General features: G+C 37.8%; 1 protein-coding gene across 1 annotated transcript in view; it reads left to right on the top strand.

Annotated features, from left to right (window-relative positions):
- suclg2 (succinate-CoA ligase GDP-forming subunit beta) overlaps positions 1 to 19,357 on the top strand; it is a 160,852-nt gene that overhangs the window by 44,632 nt on the left and 96,863 nt on the right. The gene's annotated exons all lie outside the window — the stretch shown is intronic.

The following is a 19,357-nucleotide window of genomic DNA, read 5'->3' as shown; positions in this document are numbered from 1 at the left end:
TTCTTTTTTCTATTTCTATTTGCGCTCAAGAAACGTTCTTATTATTATCCATGTTGAAAACAGTTGTTGTGCTACTATTCATGTAGAAACCATGAAACATTTTTATTAGTATACTTTGGTGAAGAGAAATTTTAAAATAACGAAAAATCTAGACAAATAAAGAATTAGTTGGAAATATGTTTAACAATTTAAGTCTTTTACTTTTCATTGAATTAAATTGTACTTGCTGCATAAAATACTTTATTTCAAAGAAGAATAGTCTTCCTCACCCCCAAAAATTTTAACAGTTGTGTGTGTGTGTGTGTGTGTGTGTGTATATATATATATATATAGGATGGATGGATGCTAGATGACGCTGGATGGACAGATGGATGGATGCTAGACGGAATGATTGGATAGATGTATGGATAGATGGAATATATATTCCATCTATCCATACATCCATCCAATCATCCCCTGTCTAGCATCCATCCATCTGTCCATTCAGCGTCATCTAGCATCCATCCATCCATCCATCCATCCATCCATCCATCCATCCATCCATCCATCCATCCATCCATCCATCCATCCATCCATCCATCCATCCATCCATCCATCCATCCATCCATCCATCCCTTGTTTAGCATCCATCTATTCATCCGTCTATCCATCCCCTTTCTATGTCCATCTATCCCTTGTCTAGCATCCATCCATCCATCCATCCATCCATCCATCCATCCATCCATCCATCCATCCATCCATCCATCCATCCATCCATCCATCCATCCATCCCAATCCCCCTCTCCCCGCCTAGCATCCATCCATCCTTTTTGACATCCACTCCCCTGTCTAGCATCCATCTCCCGTCTAGCATCCATCGATCCCCTGTCTAGCATCCATCCATCCGTCTGTCCGTTAAACAACCACACCCAAACAATAAACTGCCACCTTATTAAAAATTACAGAGATCCCAATCCCATCTAAATTATTATGTGATATCACGAACGTCTAATGTTAAATATTGTGTTGCTTAAAAAACGAATTGAATAGTGCCTCTGATGGTTTTTATGATGGTTTTCCTAAGCCAATAATGATGTTTGTCATTGCATGGGTAAAAATATTACAGCAATTTGCTGTAGTGACTGTAATGTACAAAGAAGTACACAGAAGTCCTATGGCCCTGTTATGGTTTCATTTTCTAATATTTGCCCTTCAGCAACACATGATCTTTAGTAAACAGTACTTCCCTAACTCGGCCCTCCTGTTTAGTATGTTTCTCTTTGTCTCTACCCATTTTACGGTCTTAAACACACATGAGGGATCTTGACTTCCCCCTGTTTTCCCTCAGCTGTCTGAAACTGTACAGTCTCCCCTGAACCCCGCTCCACACCCCATTACCGCAGCTCCATTGCTCTCGCTGAATATCAAACAACAGGACACCTCTGTGTCTCTTACCCTGCAGTCATGTCCACAGCTAGACAGACATTAGGGACACAAAAAATAGGAAACAGTGAAGCAGAAGCAGTAGCCCAGCGCTCAACTACTGACTGCTGTCATTGCTACATAAGCTTTAAGTTCCTTTGAAGTCATTAATGAGGAATTCCAGGGCTGGAGGGGGGGTGTCTGTATTACTGCAATTACTTCTGATGCCATACGAACTGTACAAACATATTTGCTTTTGCATGTTTTTTTCATACACGAAATGGGGTGAACGGTATGTTAGGGCAAGAAAATATTAGTGTTTCACTTCAGCTAGCAGTAGTTTATTTGTTTATTTTAAACTGGCTCATGGGCGAAATTGTAATACTTAATTTTTGCCCGCATTTTAAATTATGAAATGACAGTAATGCAGATTATACCCTGAATTAACAGAGTAGCCTATGTTCATTTAGCATTCAGCTCAGTTAATTAATGAGAGAATCAAACAGTCTACTGCACAAACACCATTTCGGACGTTTTGTTTGTGAAGTCGACCTTTGTTAACTTGGCACTCTTACAGCATTTGATGCTGGCTGTCAAGAAAACAGATTTTCATGTCATTAGATGTCTGACGCAATGGCACATCAGTAATATATGGTACAAAATGTTATATATTTTAATTAAAGGTCCCGTTCTTTGCGTGTTTTTGAAGCTTTGATTATGTTTACAGTGTGCAATATAACATGAGTTCATGTTTTGCGCGTAAAAAAAAGTATTTTTTCACACAATTGACTTATCTGTATACCGCTGTTTCCTCTGTCCTAAAAACGGCCTGATGATTTCCTTGTTCTATGAAGTCCCTCCTTCAGAAACACGTAACGAGTTCTGATTGGGCCAGCGCTTACCGTGTTGTGATTGGCCAGCAGCTTAGCGCACACTTTGGCCAGAAAGGTCCCGCCTCCTACCATAACGGGGAGATGCAAGCGCTGAATGTGCGCTCTTCTCCACGTGGGAGAGCAACAAGACCACGCCCCCTTTTTTGTGTGTTCTTGTGGGCGGAGGGTTAGTCATCAAACCGTTCTAGTGACGTCATTACATCCCTAAACTGTCTGCTGTAGTCCAAACCGGCCGTTCGCTGTAGGCTTTGAAAGGGAACTTCTGTTAAATAAAATATCTCGCTTGGCATTGAACTTTGAGCTTTATAATTTTACAGGTATTATTTATGCTCTAACAGCAACATTACACATTAACTAAAGTTTGAAAGATGGAATCGCGAAGAATGGGACCTTTAAAATAATTACTTGTATAAATTTAGACTATATGGATTTATTATAGTGCTTATGGAAGTTCGTAAGTGGGTGTCTAAAAGTGGAGTGGAACGCAACCCAGCTTAGAGACCCAATCGCTCAACTTTAAGGTGCCCTAGAAGGAAAAAATGTATTAACCTTGCCATAGTGAAATAATAAGAGTTAAGTACATGGACATCACATACTGTGAGTCTCAAACATCATTGCCTCCTGCTTCTTATGTAAATCTCGTGAATCCATAACACAATGGGAAAAAAAGTGCTTCTCAACATAAACTCAACAGTGACGCAAGCATTGGGAATCATTTATATGCAACATTTGCATCTGTCCAAACATGTTCATTGTCAGGTGGAAATGACTGATTGAATCATCAAAACAAGCTGCTCGCATGGACACACTTCATGTTTCAGGCTGTTCAGGAAACTTTTAAACCCAATTCCCACAGATAAAAATGTCAACAGTCATGGTTTATGTTTATAATCCGATACAACAATTTAATTCAAGATAGTTTGTTTGTTCGGCCCATTTCAAGCAAGCTTCGCTCAGCGTCTTAAACTAAAGAAAGTTGCAATTACAACTGTATTCTTGCAAGCAGTAAGTAGTGATTTATCCACTTATTGGCTGTTTAAACAATTTCTGATTAAATTTAAAGTTTCTTAGAGAGACAACATTGTCTAGATAATGTTAGATGCTAGTACAGTAACAATTGGAAACACCAAGTACAATACAAGACTAAATAGTGTGTCTAATGACAGGGTAATATTATTTTGTGTTACAGAATACAACCGTAGATACTTTGCTTACAGATCATTCACTCGATCCTTCTAGCAAACGTCACCTTTTCCACCATATAAGTTAAAACGACAGTCATTTGACAAGGCTATTCATTTTATAAAAATATAAGTTATATATTTATATTTTTGAGAACTGAAGTATGGTGTTTCCTATGATGTTTTTGCCTATTTATATTTCAGATTAGGCTACGTCACAGTCACTGCGTAACGTTAGCCTACATTGTGACTAACGTTATATAAACATGCAATATCGTTGATGAAAAAAGACAAGTCTAAAATGTAGACTGAATGACACTTTAAGCAGAACATCTCAAATGGAGATTGATAAAATGCAGCTTACTTGTTTATTGGTGTTTTCAGATCATCCGTGCGCGAGAGAGAGAGCTTGCGTGCATATGGTTGCCAGATTGGACACCGGATGCATATGGGTTTTTTTCACAGAAAAGCTTTGTTTGGGGGATTTAATAACTGAAATCTGGCAACCACACGAATTCGAGCTCTTTCTCGTGCGCGGATGATCTGAAAACACCAATAAACAAGTAAGCTGTATTTTATCAATCTCTATTTGAGATGTTTTGCTTAAAGTATCATTTAGTCTGTCTGTGTTCTGTCAGGACGGTCAGGACTCACGAGCCGCTTCACTGAACTGCTGTGAGCTGCTGAAATAAGCCAATCGGAGCAGAGCTCAACATTAATATTCATGACCCTTCTAAATAAAGCAAAAACAGAGCATTACATCCTAGGGACAATTTATAGGGTTGTAAATGGACCTGTAAAACTGTATCTGGACAATGTCTGCCCTTAAATAGGCCACATATCCTCTATGTCATACATGGGCAATATACGGCCCGGGGGCCGGATCCGGCCCGCATAGTGCTTCAATCCGGCCCCCGCGATGTGCTCTTTGCTGGCAATTTGGATGAAAGTTGAATTTTTGTACTCAGGATTACAAATGAAATGTTTAAGCTGTTGATCGCTATGGTCGCATATATGGGATTTTTACTTCTGTGCCCCTGAGAGTACGGTCCCGCATGGTATTTAGAATGTTCAGTGATGTTGCATGCCGGATTCAAACTGTGCTTTTGCTCGTTGGTTGGCGCTGAGCCAGAGACGGACAAGCTCAGCCTCAGCGCTGTCATATATCACAACTATGCAGTTTTTTTTTCACACTCATAATGTTTATTTTAGGTTTCAGACATTTCAATACACATAAGCACGAGTAAAACAATACATTTTGAGTAAAATACACACTGATGGCTGTGGAAGCAGCAATAAGAATCTATTCAAATATATTTTTTCCGAAAGTAATATTATATCAAACAAACATAGTGGAATTTTACTCTATTCTTGTCACAGTTTATTGGCCACTTTCTTGCATGTATTTCAGGAGAAACTGATGACCCGGATTCTCTGGGAATAAAAGCGATGCATCTGTAATACAGTGTTATTGTCGGTGCGGTGTCACGTGACAAATATGACAGATTGCCATGGAAACATTAAGGGGGAACAATCTAAACTAGGAATTGCCTTGAAAAAACTCACTCGGGAGTCAGTTAGAATAATAAAATTAAGCGTGAAAGGGTTAATATATGCATAATAAAGGACACTGGCTTATCTTTTTATTAAGATAGTTATCAGTGTGTATTGATCAATGATGGTATAAAGTTAAGCCCCCTTAACAATTTCACGTGGGGATGATGATACAGCTAAATCAAATTTACATTTTGTGAGCATAGAACCATTCCATGTTGTTCTTTAAACCTTAAGCAAGCATACGTGTGAGGAAGTTGACCTGCAGTTAAATTGTGTTCCATTTCATAAAAGTTTTAAACAACATTTGTTAAAAAAAAAAGAAATTACAATAAAGGAATAATAACAAGTGAAATAAGCTGAATATGTTTTTTTTTTCATTTAGTGATGAAGGTATCCCCAATTAAATTTGATAATTCCAAGCCAGATTGCCTGTATGTCTGTATGTTAATGTGATCTGCATACATACATTTGCAGTTTTGTTAATAGTTTTCGATCTTGAATAGCAACAGCTGGTTTGAATGAGAGTTGAAAAATATGCAGGGGGTAGTGTAGTAAATCCAGTTATTGTAACCTTAAAGTAGTCTATGTCAGACAGACCTAGCAAAAAATATTTATCAGGCCTTGAATTAGGCTGGCAAAAGTCAAAGTAACTGTAGCCTTATACATATCTGCATTTAATAATTTTGTACGATTTAATCATGTAGCTATGTCTAACTGCAATTGTCCTGTGTGGCCCTCCGTTTACTTTGCCAAAGTAACTGTGGCCCTCAGACTAAAACTGTTGCCCACCCCTGCTCTATGTAGATATCAGAGAACAATTTAACATATTGTTTCAAATCATTCTAGGGCACCTTTACCGAAGTAAACTCTGCACAAAGTTATCACTCTTTACAACTTCGGTATTTACACAAAGGGGTAATTAATATGATTAGCCTTTTGCTTATCAATCAGCTAATAATGTGTTGCTAATGTTACACAAACCATGTTCACCATCTCAGTCTGCCTTCTAAAAATCATCATCCTTAGACATGCTTTGAACGTCAGTGGAAAAAGGGTTAACATCGTAATATACAACATACCACAATTCCTCAAATAAAGACCTTTATTTAGGCCTTTAGGGGGCCTTTATTTACCTGAACTGAAGAATGGAACAGGCTTTTATTTGAAGCAGGCTTTTGTTAGGGGCAGGCCTGTATTTCTAATTCCGTAGCTTCCTTCCTTCCACTTAAGAAGAGTTGTGTACTTTTAATCACTTGTTTTAATATATTTCTTTACATAATTATTTTCTACTTAAAAAAACTATAATTTAGTTATTTTTCTAACCCAACTAATGACTCTGTGCTTTATCGGTTGCACGTGAGGAAAAAAAAAGCTTAATTCCACTTAAGAAGAGTTGTGCACTTTTAAACACTTTTAATTTTAATAGCCTATGTCTCTTTCCTGATTACTCATTGGTGCTTACAGTAGGTTGTAGGCACTTTTCTCAATCCATTACGGAGATACTAAATGTAGATTTTGCATAGTCCTATTGTTTTTTTAAATGGTCGCTAGTGTAGCAGTTCATATGACCACTTCACAATATTTCAACAACATTGTTTATTTTGTAGCTTATGCTGTTTTCTTGAGAGGGGCTAATATTGGGAAGATCAACAAAAGTTGAGTCAACAAGAAAAGGCTAGGAGAAATTAGTACTAAGGTTTTTTTTTTTTAAGTGTGGATTTTTCCTGAACCTACACAACATGAACCAATATAATATTTATTATATCAGTGATGTAAACATCATGTACACATGTATCAAATTACTTCCACTGTGTGTTTTGTTAAAAATGAAATAAAAAATAACATTTGCATCTTTTATAGCTATATTCTTTTTTTCAAACATGAGAATGTAATTGCAAAACAAAACGTTTTGCCAATTTTTTTTTTTTTTTTTAACGAAGTGTGTCTTATTTTTGCAACCCTACAAATTTTGGTAACTTAAGTATACCAACCCACACTACCTAAAAATACATTTTAGTATAAGGTGACAAGATGTTATTACTTGGCCCGTCTCAGCCTCAGACATGCAGCCCACACAATGTTCACAACCCGCCTGATGTGTATTGTATTGTACGCAAATGTGGCAAAAGCAGGCAGACATGACCTGCACGTAAATACTGCTGTTTAAACAAACCCCCATTTGAGGCATTTGTGGTCTGTTGATGTTAAGACGACGGTATAGGCCTTGCACCAGGAGCTCCGGGCTGTTCCTGAAGAGAAAACTGTCTGGAATAACTTCATATATCATCTTAAGACGTAATTTGATGTGTAGCTTCAGGTTAAACAATCAAAAAGCTAGGTGTTTTTTTTTCTTTCTTGAAGGCATTTGAAGTGTCACTCTGGTGATGGGTGAATGAAATCGTCGACATGAGTATGTTGAACTGCAAGGCATTACAAGGTTGATATTAAGAAAAAAAGAGTGTGTGATGTATAAACTCATTTTAAAACCATAAAGCCATGGGCCATGTACTTCCTCCACTTTTTAATTTGCAGCTCACATCATTAATCTGTGAGAAATAAGTGGATGCTGTGAGTTAAAGTGCACCATTTGGCATGGACATTACTCCTGCTCTCGCTAAATAGAGATAATTGACATGAAGTGATGGATGGCATATAATGTACTGGAATTCTGGATGCCATGCAGTACTTGATTTGGTAATGATGATATAGGCTACACATATTTCAATGGATATGCATACAGATGGACTGCTATATCTGTTTTTGTACTTGATAGCTGGGGGCGTGGCTTGGGGGCGGAGTCAGCGTGGAAGAAAACAGTCCATTCACCCACACTGGAAATGCAAGACGTTAACCCAGTATAGCCTATTTAGAATCACTTCTGCCGCTTGACAGGGTAAGATACATACTAAAAACTGAGGCGTATTGGGTCATTGTCCGTACAGTATCTGTGACTGGAAAAGCGACCAACGTAATGGCCAAAGGTGTCATTTTCTCATCAAAATGCATGCTATTCCCACAAATAATACTTGCCTACTTCATAAATCAAAATGAAATTTATTCGATGAAGACGTTTATGCAGTGTTCCTGAATTGAATGGATTTAGAGTGTGTATTACATGCATTTAAAATGATCATAAAACTTGTCTTGTGCCATGAAGTGTTTTTTCTGAATATGCCGTGTGCAATGCCAAGGGCATTTGCTCATGTATTTGTTTGGGCTAGAATAAAAACACGAAATGCGCAGAGTCTTATGTCAAATGTTAATTTGCCGCAAAGCCACGTTTAACAAACATTTGTCGAAAGCCTAAAATCCAGTTATATGATGAGCTGTTTGGCATCAATGACACAGGATTAAAGTTTAGAAATCCATCAGTTTTCTGTTGTATTGCATGCATGTACCTTTATCTGTTTATTTATTCGTTTTTCTTGTTAGTTCAGCCATGCACAAATTGATTAGTTCGGCATTTAGATTTTACAAAGCAAATTTGGAGTTGACATGTCAGTGTCACAATACTATTCTCAAATTACTGACAAAAGCAAAGGTTTTTCCTTTTTTTACAGCAACCGTCTTCATCGAAAGACTTGAATGATTTATGAAGTAGACTCTTTTAAAATATTTGTGGGACCCTTATGCATTTTGACGAGAATGTCATTCAAGTGTAATGTGACTATCAGCTTGTAAGCTTGAAGCACACACATGAGCCCAGCCCTTCCCTTAATGAAATAAAGAAAGACTTTTGAATGTTTTGTACATTAATAACCTCACATGCTAGCTTGCGGGAAAACTGCTTTAATGATAAGTTGACTGCTTTTTGACGCAGTTCGAGTCCCGTGACAAACTTATGACTATATTAGCATTTTTGTTGAACAAACTTTTGCCATTGCATTAATGAAATATCTTATGTTTTCATCTTTAAATTAATACATCATTATTTAGTGCATGTTTAATTGTGATGAACGTATTGCAAAGGCTTTCGGAATTGACGAACGCCTCCGTCTGTAATTCGACAATCTGTAAACTTCAGATCAAATTTTTTTTTTTTTTTGCTTGTTAGAGGTGCAGAATGCCACACAGCAACTTTTCGGCATTGCACCAAGCAAAAATCTGTCGACATCAATACATAATAATAAATCTTTAGATAAACCATCGAACAAGGTCTATGCACGTTCATTCTTATGGGTTGTTTTCCCTCACGGCATAAACGGATATGATGTTTTTTGTGGGCGTTCCCTTTAATGCCGATCAAGTCTGTTGTGATACAGATTTTATTCAAACGTTTGGGCCCAGTAAGATTTTGAATAGAAATCAATACTTGCGTTAAATTGATCTAAAATTACAATAGACACATTTACAATGTTACAAATCAGCATATTAGAATGATTTTTGAAGTGTCATGTGACACTGAAGACTGGATTAAAAAATTTGAATTTTAAAGCTGAAAATGTATTTGAAATGTAATACATTTTTACAATATATCTGTTTTACTGTATTTTTTCATATAAAAAATATAAAGAACTATATTACTAAGTACTTTGTAATTGGGTTAAGTCAAATCAATGCCATAAAATAAAGAATTTATATAGTATTTTACTGTGCTTTTCTCTTTAAAAATATGTTGGCATTTTAAGCTTGTTGTAATGGGGCAAGTTTTTTTTTCACAAAAACAATTAGGTGATGTAAAATTGCTGGACAAACCTTTCAGTTAAAGCACATCTTTTGTTCACACAAACAACAGATTTATTTGTGTATGTGTTAATGCATATTGATGTAATTCACATTTTACCACCAAATGGGTTTATAGTTAACAGCTTAGCCTAGTAATTTAGCAGCTGTGTGTGTGAGAGTGTTGATTATGATTGCTGTATTTGCTGCTAAAAAATTATTTTATACGGTTGTTCATGAAATCACACATGCCTAAAGTATAGTGAACTAATCTTCTTCAGTTGCCTCATCTTTGTCAAAAGACTTTTTGCCTAGCATTGTCTTAAGATGCCTGAATGGTTAATGTTTAATGTCGTCACTATAGCTCATCATTGATTTATACCTTTTCTGACAATTCTACAACTTCTTAAATGCAGAGTTCACCTTAAAAAAATGAAAATCATGTCATCGTTTACCAGTGGCGTAAAGAGTACTGAAAAAGCCTACTTAAGTAGAAGAACTGTGACTTATCAAAATGTAGTTCTAGTAGTGGAAAAGTACCTGTCTCAAATTAGGAGTAAAAAGTAGCCCTTTGAAAAGTACTCAAGAGTTGTGTAATGAGTATTATGCTATGAATGTTCCACCTTATATTCCCTGCAAATTAAAAATGTAGCTTACTCGTTTATGGATGATTCTCAGTAAGAACAACAACAACAAAAAAACACGAGATCACCAACAGTATTTCACTATTTCTTTGACTATTATTATTATTATTATTTAATAGCACTAAAAAATACAGCCATTTAATATTTGAGAAAGAAACCAATAATCTGGTAACATTTATGACAACCGTTCTGTAGAGATTTTCTTGCGGTTAATTAAAAAAGGTTACAAAGCATTGTACATTTAAAAAAAAAATTGTAATTAGTTTTTTCCAAGACATTCATTGTACTTCTTAATTTCAATGAATGTTTTCTCTGTAAAAGCTCTACGTTCTCTCTACGTTCAAAACCTGTATGACTTTCTTCTACAGAACACAATAGAAAATATTTAGAAGAATTCTTGTTGACTTCCATTGACTTCTATTGGAGACATTTCTCAAATTATCGTCCTTTCATGTTATACAGAAAAAAGTATGTCATAGAGGTTTGTAATGAAATGAAGGTGAGTAAATGGTGACAGAATTTTCATTTTTGGGTGAAGTCCCTGTTTAATCCAACTTTAAGGTCACCGTGAAATAAATATGGACAGTAATTTTTATGGAGTTAAAGTATTTATTTTAAATTATCCATTCACTTAGTTCTATTTTTAAAATTCATATAATCTTTCATCAAAATAACTTGCCCCTCCCCCTTGTAGCGACATCATTGTCTTCTCTGAGGGCGGAGCAACCTGTCACTCATATGACATCACAGCAATAGCAAACCACGACCATCCAAACAATTCCCGATTTGACAAACTCAAGTCCTGTCCTACATTTTTTTCTTGTTTAAGAAGAAACTATATACTTTTTGGCTATACATCACAATAGGAAAAAAAGACTATCACGAGAAAAAGACATGATGACTTTAAAGGTTTGTTGACACTTGGCAGGTTATTAAAACAAACCCTGGTGCGATTACTCTGTTAGTGTGGTTTATTTGAATATGTGTGAACGCCGCAATCCGAACCCTGGTGCGCACCAAACAAGCAGACTGAGACTGCTAATAAGGTGGGTCTCGGTCCACCTCCAAGCAAAATCCTGTGTGGTTTGACTGAAATTTGAATACATCAGGGATCAAAGACATCTAAATGAACCGAAAACAGGATGTAATGTCATAATGTGCAACCTAAAAATGACTAAATGCCCAAGCATTCCGTTTTTTTCTTGTCGTAGGAACTACGTTGCCAATTAGAGTCTGGTGCAGGTGTTGGAAATGATGTCTTTGCATCAGTTCTTGTTACTGATGGTACTGGTTACTGATCTGTCATCACATTCTCTATCAATGAAATCCACCGTCAAACTTCAGTATGACAATGTAAAAGATAAACTCGTTCACATAGACTATAAAGAGGTAAATAGAAAATACATTAAGAAAATACAAATCTTCTTTACTTCTTTGCTCAAAACACAAGCAACTATAGTAAAATCTAGTTATTAAAAAAAGTTATTCTTGTAATCCACACACGGAGAATAACTTCTCACCAAAATTTAAACCTTTCCTGTTGCACCTTTAAAAATGTCTGTGTGCAAGGCAAATGTACTTTAGTAACTTGTTGACATCAACACTCAATAGTCATGAATAGATTAAACGAATATAACAAAAAAAATTAAATAACAGAAATAATATGCATGGCAGTTATAGTGTGTAACGGAGCAATTCCTAGTGCTGTTTTGACTCATTTACACTTTTTAGAAGGTCTTCGCAAGTTCTCGGCTGGTAAAGATGTCATTACAGTGGTAAAAGCCAAAACATTTTTAAGCATATTTAAGAGTTTTTTTTTGTTGAAATGGCCATTACTAAACCCGTAAAACGAATTAAATATCTTCAAAGTCAGAGATAGGAATCTGCTGGAACATTGAAAATTATGGACTGACCTCAAAGTATGGACCTCAACCCCATTGAGCACATTTGGGGCAAGTTGTAAAATTAACTGGACAGTTCTATTGTATAGTCAAAGGAAATCCTTTGGCTTTAGTTGCAGACGTCATGGGATAACATAAGTGTTGAAGATCTCAGAGGAAATATTTTGACTTTAGCCCTAAAAATGACAGTGTTAATGCTGAAACCCCTTTTACGCAGAGAGTTGATCCCAGAAAATTGCCATAAAATTACTAGTGCCTTCTGTGTGCATGCAAACATGACCTGGAATGATCCTGGGATCGATTCCCAGATGTGGACCTAGTAACAGTCCCGGAACGTGCCGTGTGAACAAAAGTCAAGACCAATGCCGTAAGGGTTGTGTCGTTGTGATGGCGCCGAAGCTGATATCTTTTGCTGGCTTAGTGGGAGGGTACGCGATTCGCTAGTTTATGATCGCATCAAAAAAACGCACAAGCGTGATTTTTCGAGAGCAAACTTAAGATGCAGCAGAAACATCCGGATGTCATATGATCTTTACAGGCACCGATCCCAGAAAATCACTGGCAGCGTGAATGAACGAAAATCAAACCATCCCGGGACAAATCCTGGGACACATTATCAGTGAATTTCCTAGAATCTCTGTGTTAAAAGGGCTTAATGTGAACTAAGGGCCGGTTGCATAAAAAAACTAAGACTAGTCAAGTTTTTCTTTCCTTCCGTTCATGACTCTTTAAGATCAGTTACGTAAAAAGTTAGATTGGCCTAATTTGATACCAAAAGTAAGAATGAATTCCCCTTGACTAAATGCTAGTGGGTTATACAAGAACTTGAGACACTGTCTTAACACAATGGCTATATTTATGCAACTGGATCCAGGATTAAATGTATCATTTTCTTTTTTTGGTCTGGATCAAAAGAACCAAACTACAAGTGTGAACACAACTTAAGTCTTGTTGACCACTTTTTCATCTGCACACTACAACTCTGCCCCTCCTTTTGTTCCATCTCAATGTCTCTCTTTCTCTTTCACTCTCTCTGTATCATTCTCATCTCTGGGATTCAGCAGCACTCGTCACATTCCCATGTACAGGACTTTTCTGTCTATCAGATCTCTTATCAGGACAAGAGTTGTTTTCTAAATCTTCAACCTCACCAGCCTCTCCTCAGTTGTTTTGATATATCTCTCTTAGTTTAGATTAAGTGATCCAGCATCTTCCGTATCTCTGTTTTTGCCGCTTCTGCGTTCTTATCCCTCACGGTCTCACACATGATCAATGCTATCAGCTCTGTGTGGCAGTGATAAATTATGCATACACTCCAGTCAGTGGCTGAGTTGTGGTTTTAAGTGAGTCACAGTGGTGATAGTGAGTCTTAATCAGCACCTAAAATGTGAGAACTCTTAATGTCCACCTCAAGGGCAATGAAGAGCATGGCTCTTTAAGAATGACTTATGTGGGAGCCATGGCCTTGCGTTTAGCATACATGCTCTCTCATGTTGATCCATCAGTGCTATTGTGGGCATTGTGGGATTGAACCTGAATCCCATTCCTCTCTGTTCTCTTTATCATTTCATCATACTTTTTTCTCCAGCAATGATGAATAGCATTGCTCAAAAGGGATAATAAAGACTTTAAAGTTGTTATAAAAGAGTTCTATTTTAAATAAATTATAGTCTTTTAAACTTTTTATTCATCAAACAATCCTGAAAAAATATTAGAATGGAAAACAGTTATATTTTAATAATTTTGCAATGTACACTCACATTAAGGATTATTATACTAATACTGTGTTTGACCCCCTTTCGCCTTCAGGACTGCCTTAATTCTACTTGGCATTGATTCAACAAGTTGCTGAAAGCATTCTTTAGAAATGTTGGCCCATATTGATAGGATAGCATCTTGCAGTTGATGGAGATTGTGGGATGCATATCCAGGGCACGGAGCTCCCGTTCCACCACATCCCAAATATGCTCTATTGGGTTGAGATCTGGTCACTGTGGGGGCCATTTTAGTACAGTGAACTCATTGTCATGTTCAAGAAACCAATTTGAAATGATTTGAGCTTTGTGACATGGTGCATTATCCTGCTGGAAGTAGCCATGGACAAGGGATGGACATTGTCAAAAACAATACTCTGGTAGGCCGTGGCATTTAAACGATGCCCAATTGGCACTAAGGGGCCTAAAGTGTTCCAAGTAAACATCCCCCTCACCATTACACCACCACCACCAGCCTGCACAGTGGTAACAAGGCATAATGGATCAATGTTCTCCTTCAATGTTTACGCCAAATTCTGACTCTACCATCTAAATGTCTCAACAGAAAACAAGACTCATCAGAGCAGGCAAAATTTTTTCAGTCTTCAACTGTCCAATTTTGGTGAGCTCATGCAAAATGTAGCCTCTTTTTCCTATTTGTAGTGGAGATGAGTGGTACCCGGTGGGATTTTCTGCTATTGTAGCCCATCCGCCTCAAGGTTGTGTGTTGTGGCTTCACAAATGCTTTGCTGCATACCTTGGTTGTAACGAGTGGTTATTTCAGTAAAAGTTGCTCTTCTATCAGCTTGAATCAGTCAGTCCATTCTCTTCTGACCTCTAGCATCAACAAGGCATTTTTGCCCACAGGACGACTGCATACAGGATGTTTTTCCCTTTTCACACCATTCTTTGTAAACCCTAGAAATGGTTGTGTGTGAAAATCCCAGTAACTGAGCAGATTGTGAAATACTCAGGCCGGCCCGTCTGGCACCAACAACCATGCCACGCTCAAAATTGCTTTAATCACCTTTCATTCCCATTCTGACATTCAGTTTGGAGTTCAGGAGATTGTCTTGACCAGGACCACACCCCTAAATGCATTAAAGCAACTGCCATGTGATTGGTTGATTAGATAATTGCATTAATGATAAACTGAATACGTGTTCCTAATAATCCTTTAAGTGAGTGTAAATTGTAATAATATATTTCACAATATTACTTTTTTATTTTAATGTATTTTTTGATTTGGTGAACATGACTTATTTTAAAATCTCGTGATACTTCAAGGGTTAATTCACCCAAAAATGAAATTTCTGTCATTTACTCACCCTCATGTTGTTCCAAGCTTTTTTTATTCTGGGGCAAACTAAGCCATTAACTACTAACATTTATATAAATTATTTGAGACAATGCGCTTATTGTGTATAACAAATTTCTACATTGTTATATACACTGTTATATACATCCATCCATCATTTTCAGCTTATCTGGGGCTGGGTCACGGGGGCAACAGTCTAAGAAGAGATGCCCAGACTTCCCTCTCCCTAGACACTTCCTCCAGCTCTTCCGAGGGAAATACCAAGGCCATTCCCAGACCAGCCAGGAGACATAATAATGAGACATGGCCAGAACACCTCTCCGGGAAGCCGTCCAGGAGGCATCTGAAACAGATGCCCGAGTCACCTCAGCTGGCTCCTCTCGATGTGGAGGAGCACCGGCTCTACTCTGAGCTCCTCCCGAGTGACTGAGTTTCTCACCCTATCTCTAAGGGAGTGCCCAGCCACCCTGCGGAGAAAGCTCATTTCGGCCGTCTGTATCCGGGATCTTGTCCTTTTGGTCATGACCCACAACTCATGACCATAGGTGAGAGTTAGAAACGTAGATCAACCAGTAAATCAAGAGCTTCATCTTACAGCTCAGTTCTTTCTTCACCGCAACAGACCGTTACAACAACCGCATTACTGCAGAAGCTGCACCAATCAATTTGTCAATCTCCTTTTCCATCCTTCCCTCACTTGTGAACAAGACCCCAAGATAATTTAACTACTCCACTTGAGGCAGGAACTCTCCACCAACCTCGGACTTCACACTTGGCTGCAAACCATCCTAGTGCATGCTCAAAATCATCCTCAAAAAGTAGAGATGAAATCGCATGGTCCCCAAACCAGACACACTGGTCCCTGGCCGTGCCTAGAAATTCTGTCCATAAAAATTATTAACAGAACCTTAACTTAACTGACTTACTGCAAGCAATGCGAACCAAGCTCCTGCTCTGGTCGTACAGGGACCGAACAGCCCTAAGCAGGGGGTGTTATAGCTCCCTCCGCAGGACGCCGCGAGCGACACTGTCAAATTTCTTCTCCAAATCCACAAAGCACATGTGGACTGGTTGGGCAAACTCTCATGAACCCTCCAGTACCCCGGAGAGGGTATAGAGCTGAACCATTCTGTTCCTTCTGAATCTGAGGTTCCACTATCAGCCAAATTCTCCTCTCCAGTACCAGGTACCATAGACATTCCCGTGGAGGCTGAGATACAGATACATTGTACTAGTTGTACTAAAAAAAATACCTGGATGTAATTACAGCTGTAATTAGATCTATAATGACACTGTTGAACATTTCCGTACACCTTAATCCACCCTTAAACCTAAAAATACCACCAAACCTGTCTCTAACTTAGTCTGCTCAGGGAAGGAAGGTTGTTTTTTTTCATAAGGCACGTGTAGAGTAGAGTGCAGATATTGCTGAGCTGCTAATTTTAATTGAATTTAGCTTTAGAAAGGTTATGGTTTGACACTTGAATACGCACAAAAGTGCATAGCCTCACAGATATTGGGTAAAATAATCTACTTCTAATTACTACACTGAACTGCTGTTATTGATACTTTCAGGGCTGGATTAATTGAAACTATATTTATAATAAAACTTATTTTTTCACAGATCTCCCCCTTTTTATCTTCCAAGTGCTTATATTGGTTTACAGCTCATGTCAATCATTTCCTTTTCCTTTTCCAAAATGTCCTCCCTTCCCTTCCTTTTCTTTTTTTTCTGTTTATTGCACAGATGCCTGCAAGACACATTGGTTCATCCTACTTTGAACTCATTTTTAGTTCTCAGCCACGACAGCCTTTTTATGACCATGTGAAGGTGTTAATGACTATGTGAAGTCATTATTCCATGTGCCATTTCATTGTTCCGGTTCAAACCTCTGAGGTGATGAGAGTCTAGCTGGATGCTGTGGAAATGTGACATGATTTAAACTTACTTCTCACCCTAAATGTATAACCTTGTAAAATGTAAGGGCTTATGTTGTTGGTAATGGTGATACCAAGATTACCTCAAAAGGGATTTTAAAAATGTATTCCAGAACATACAGTACACTTTTGTTTGTTTGCTTGCTTGCTTTGTTGGTGGTTTATTTATTGGTGCTGTATATCAATGTTTAATTACTACACTGGACAATATTTGGTGTAGAAAAAAAATCACTCAGAAATTGCAAATTGTAAGTAAAAGTGAATTAAATGTGAGATTTACTAAAACTTTATAAAAAAATTAACAAAAAATGGAATTGGTGAAAACGATTGTTTACCATATAAATAATAATTTAATAACAATTATGTATTTAAATATTAATCTATTACATGTATTAAAAATAAATATTACAGATTTGGTCTGGTATACTGTCTTTCCATCTGTATGGTACAATTTTGTTTTTCCATCATACCTCTGGAAAAAGTGAGTAAAATATGGATTATAAAGAACACAATATACAGTGGGTATGGAAAGTATTCAGACCCCATTACATTTTTCACTCTTTGTTATATTGCAGCCATTTGCTAAAATCATTTAAGTAATTTTTAGAAAAACACATTGTTGACATTTTATTTATTAAATTTATTTAAAAAGAAAAACTGAAATATCACATGGTCATACGTATTCAGACCCTTTGCTCAGTATTTAGTAGAAGCACCCTTTTGATCTAATACAGCCATGAGTCTTTTTGGAAAAGATGCCAAAGTTTTTCACACCTGGATTTGGGGATCCTCTGCCATTCCTCCTTGCAGATCCTCTCCAGTTCTGTCAGGTTGGATGGTGGACGTTGGTGGACAGTCATTTTCAGGTCTCTCCAGAGATGCTCAATTGGGTTTAAGTCAGGGCTCTGGCTGGGCCATTCAAGAACAGTCACTGAGTTGTTGGGAAGCCACTCCTTCGTTATTTTAGCTGTGTGCTTAGGGTCATTGTCTTGTTGGAAGGTGAACCTTCAGCCCAGTCTGAGGTCTTGAGCACTCTGGAGAAGGTTTTCGTCCATGATATCTCTGTACTTGGCCGCATTCATCTTTCCCTCGATTGCAACCAGTCGTCCTGTCCCTGCAGCTGAAAAACACCCCCACAGCACGATGCTGACACCACCGCGCTTCACTGTTGAGACTGTATTGGATAGGTGATGAGCAGTGCCTGGTTTTCTCCACACATGCTTCTTAGAATTAAGGCCAAAAAGTTCTATCTTGGTCTCATCAGACCAGAGAATATTATTTTTCAACATCTTGGGAGTCCTTCAGGTGTTTTTTTAGCAAATCTCTATGCAGGCTTTCATGTGTCTTGCACTGAGAAGAGGCTTTGGTTGGGCCACTCTGCCATAAAGCCCTGACTGGTGGAGGGCTGAAGTGATGGTTGACTTTCTACAACTTTCTCCCATCTCCCGACTGCATCTCTGAAGCTCGTCCACAGTGATCTTTGGGTCCTTCTTTATCTCTCTCACCAAGGCTCTTTCTCCCGATAGCTCAGTTTGGCCGGACGCCCAGCTCTAGGAAGGGTTCTGGTTGTCTCAAAAAGCTTTCATTTAAGGATTATGGAGGCCACTGTGCCCTTAGGAACCTTAAGTGCAGCAGAATTTTTTTGTAACCTTGGCCAGATCTGTCCATTGCCACAATTGTCTCCGAGCTCTTCAGGCAGTTCCTTTGACCTCATGATTCTCATTTGCTCTGACATGAACTCAAACACAGCTGGACTCAAATGAAGGTGTAGAACCATCTCAAAGATCATCAGAAGAAATGGACGAGTTTAATATGTTACAGCAAAGGGTCTGAATACTTTGGACCATGGGATATTTGCTTTTCTTTTTTAATAAATCTACAAAAATGTCAAAAATGCTGTGTTCTGTTAATATGGGGTGCTGTACATTAATGGGGTGAAAAAAGAACTTAAATGATTTTAGCAAATGGCTGCAATATAACAAAGAGTAAAAAATGTAAGGGTGTCAGAATACTTTCTGTACCCACTTATAAATTGCTCGCCCTGGTAGAGTAATAAAAAATGTCAGTTTCTTTTAATTTCAGTCACTCTAGTGTCGCTCAAGAGTATG

Source organism: Pseudorasbora parva, chromosome 22, assembly GCF_024679245.1.
Source record: "Pseudorasbora parva isolate DD20220531a chromosome 22, ASM2467924v1, whole genome shotgun sequence".
NCBI classification, from domain to species: Eukaryota; Metazoa; Chordata; class Actinopteri; order Cypriniformes; family Gobionidae; genus Pseudorasbora; species Pseudorasbora parva.
The sequence above is the reverse complement of the archived record's forward strand: the minus strand, read 5'-3'. Positions and strand labels throughout refer to the sequence as shown.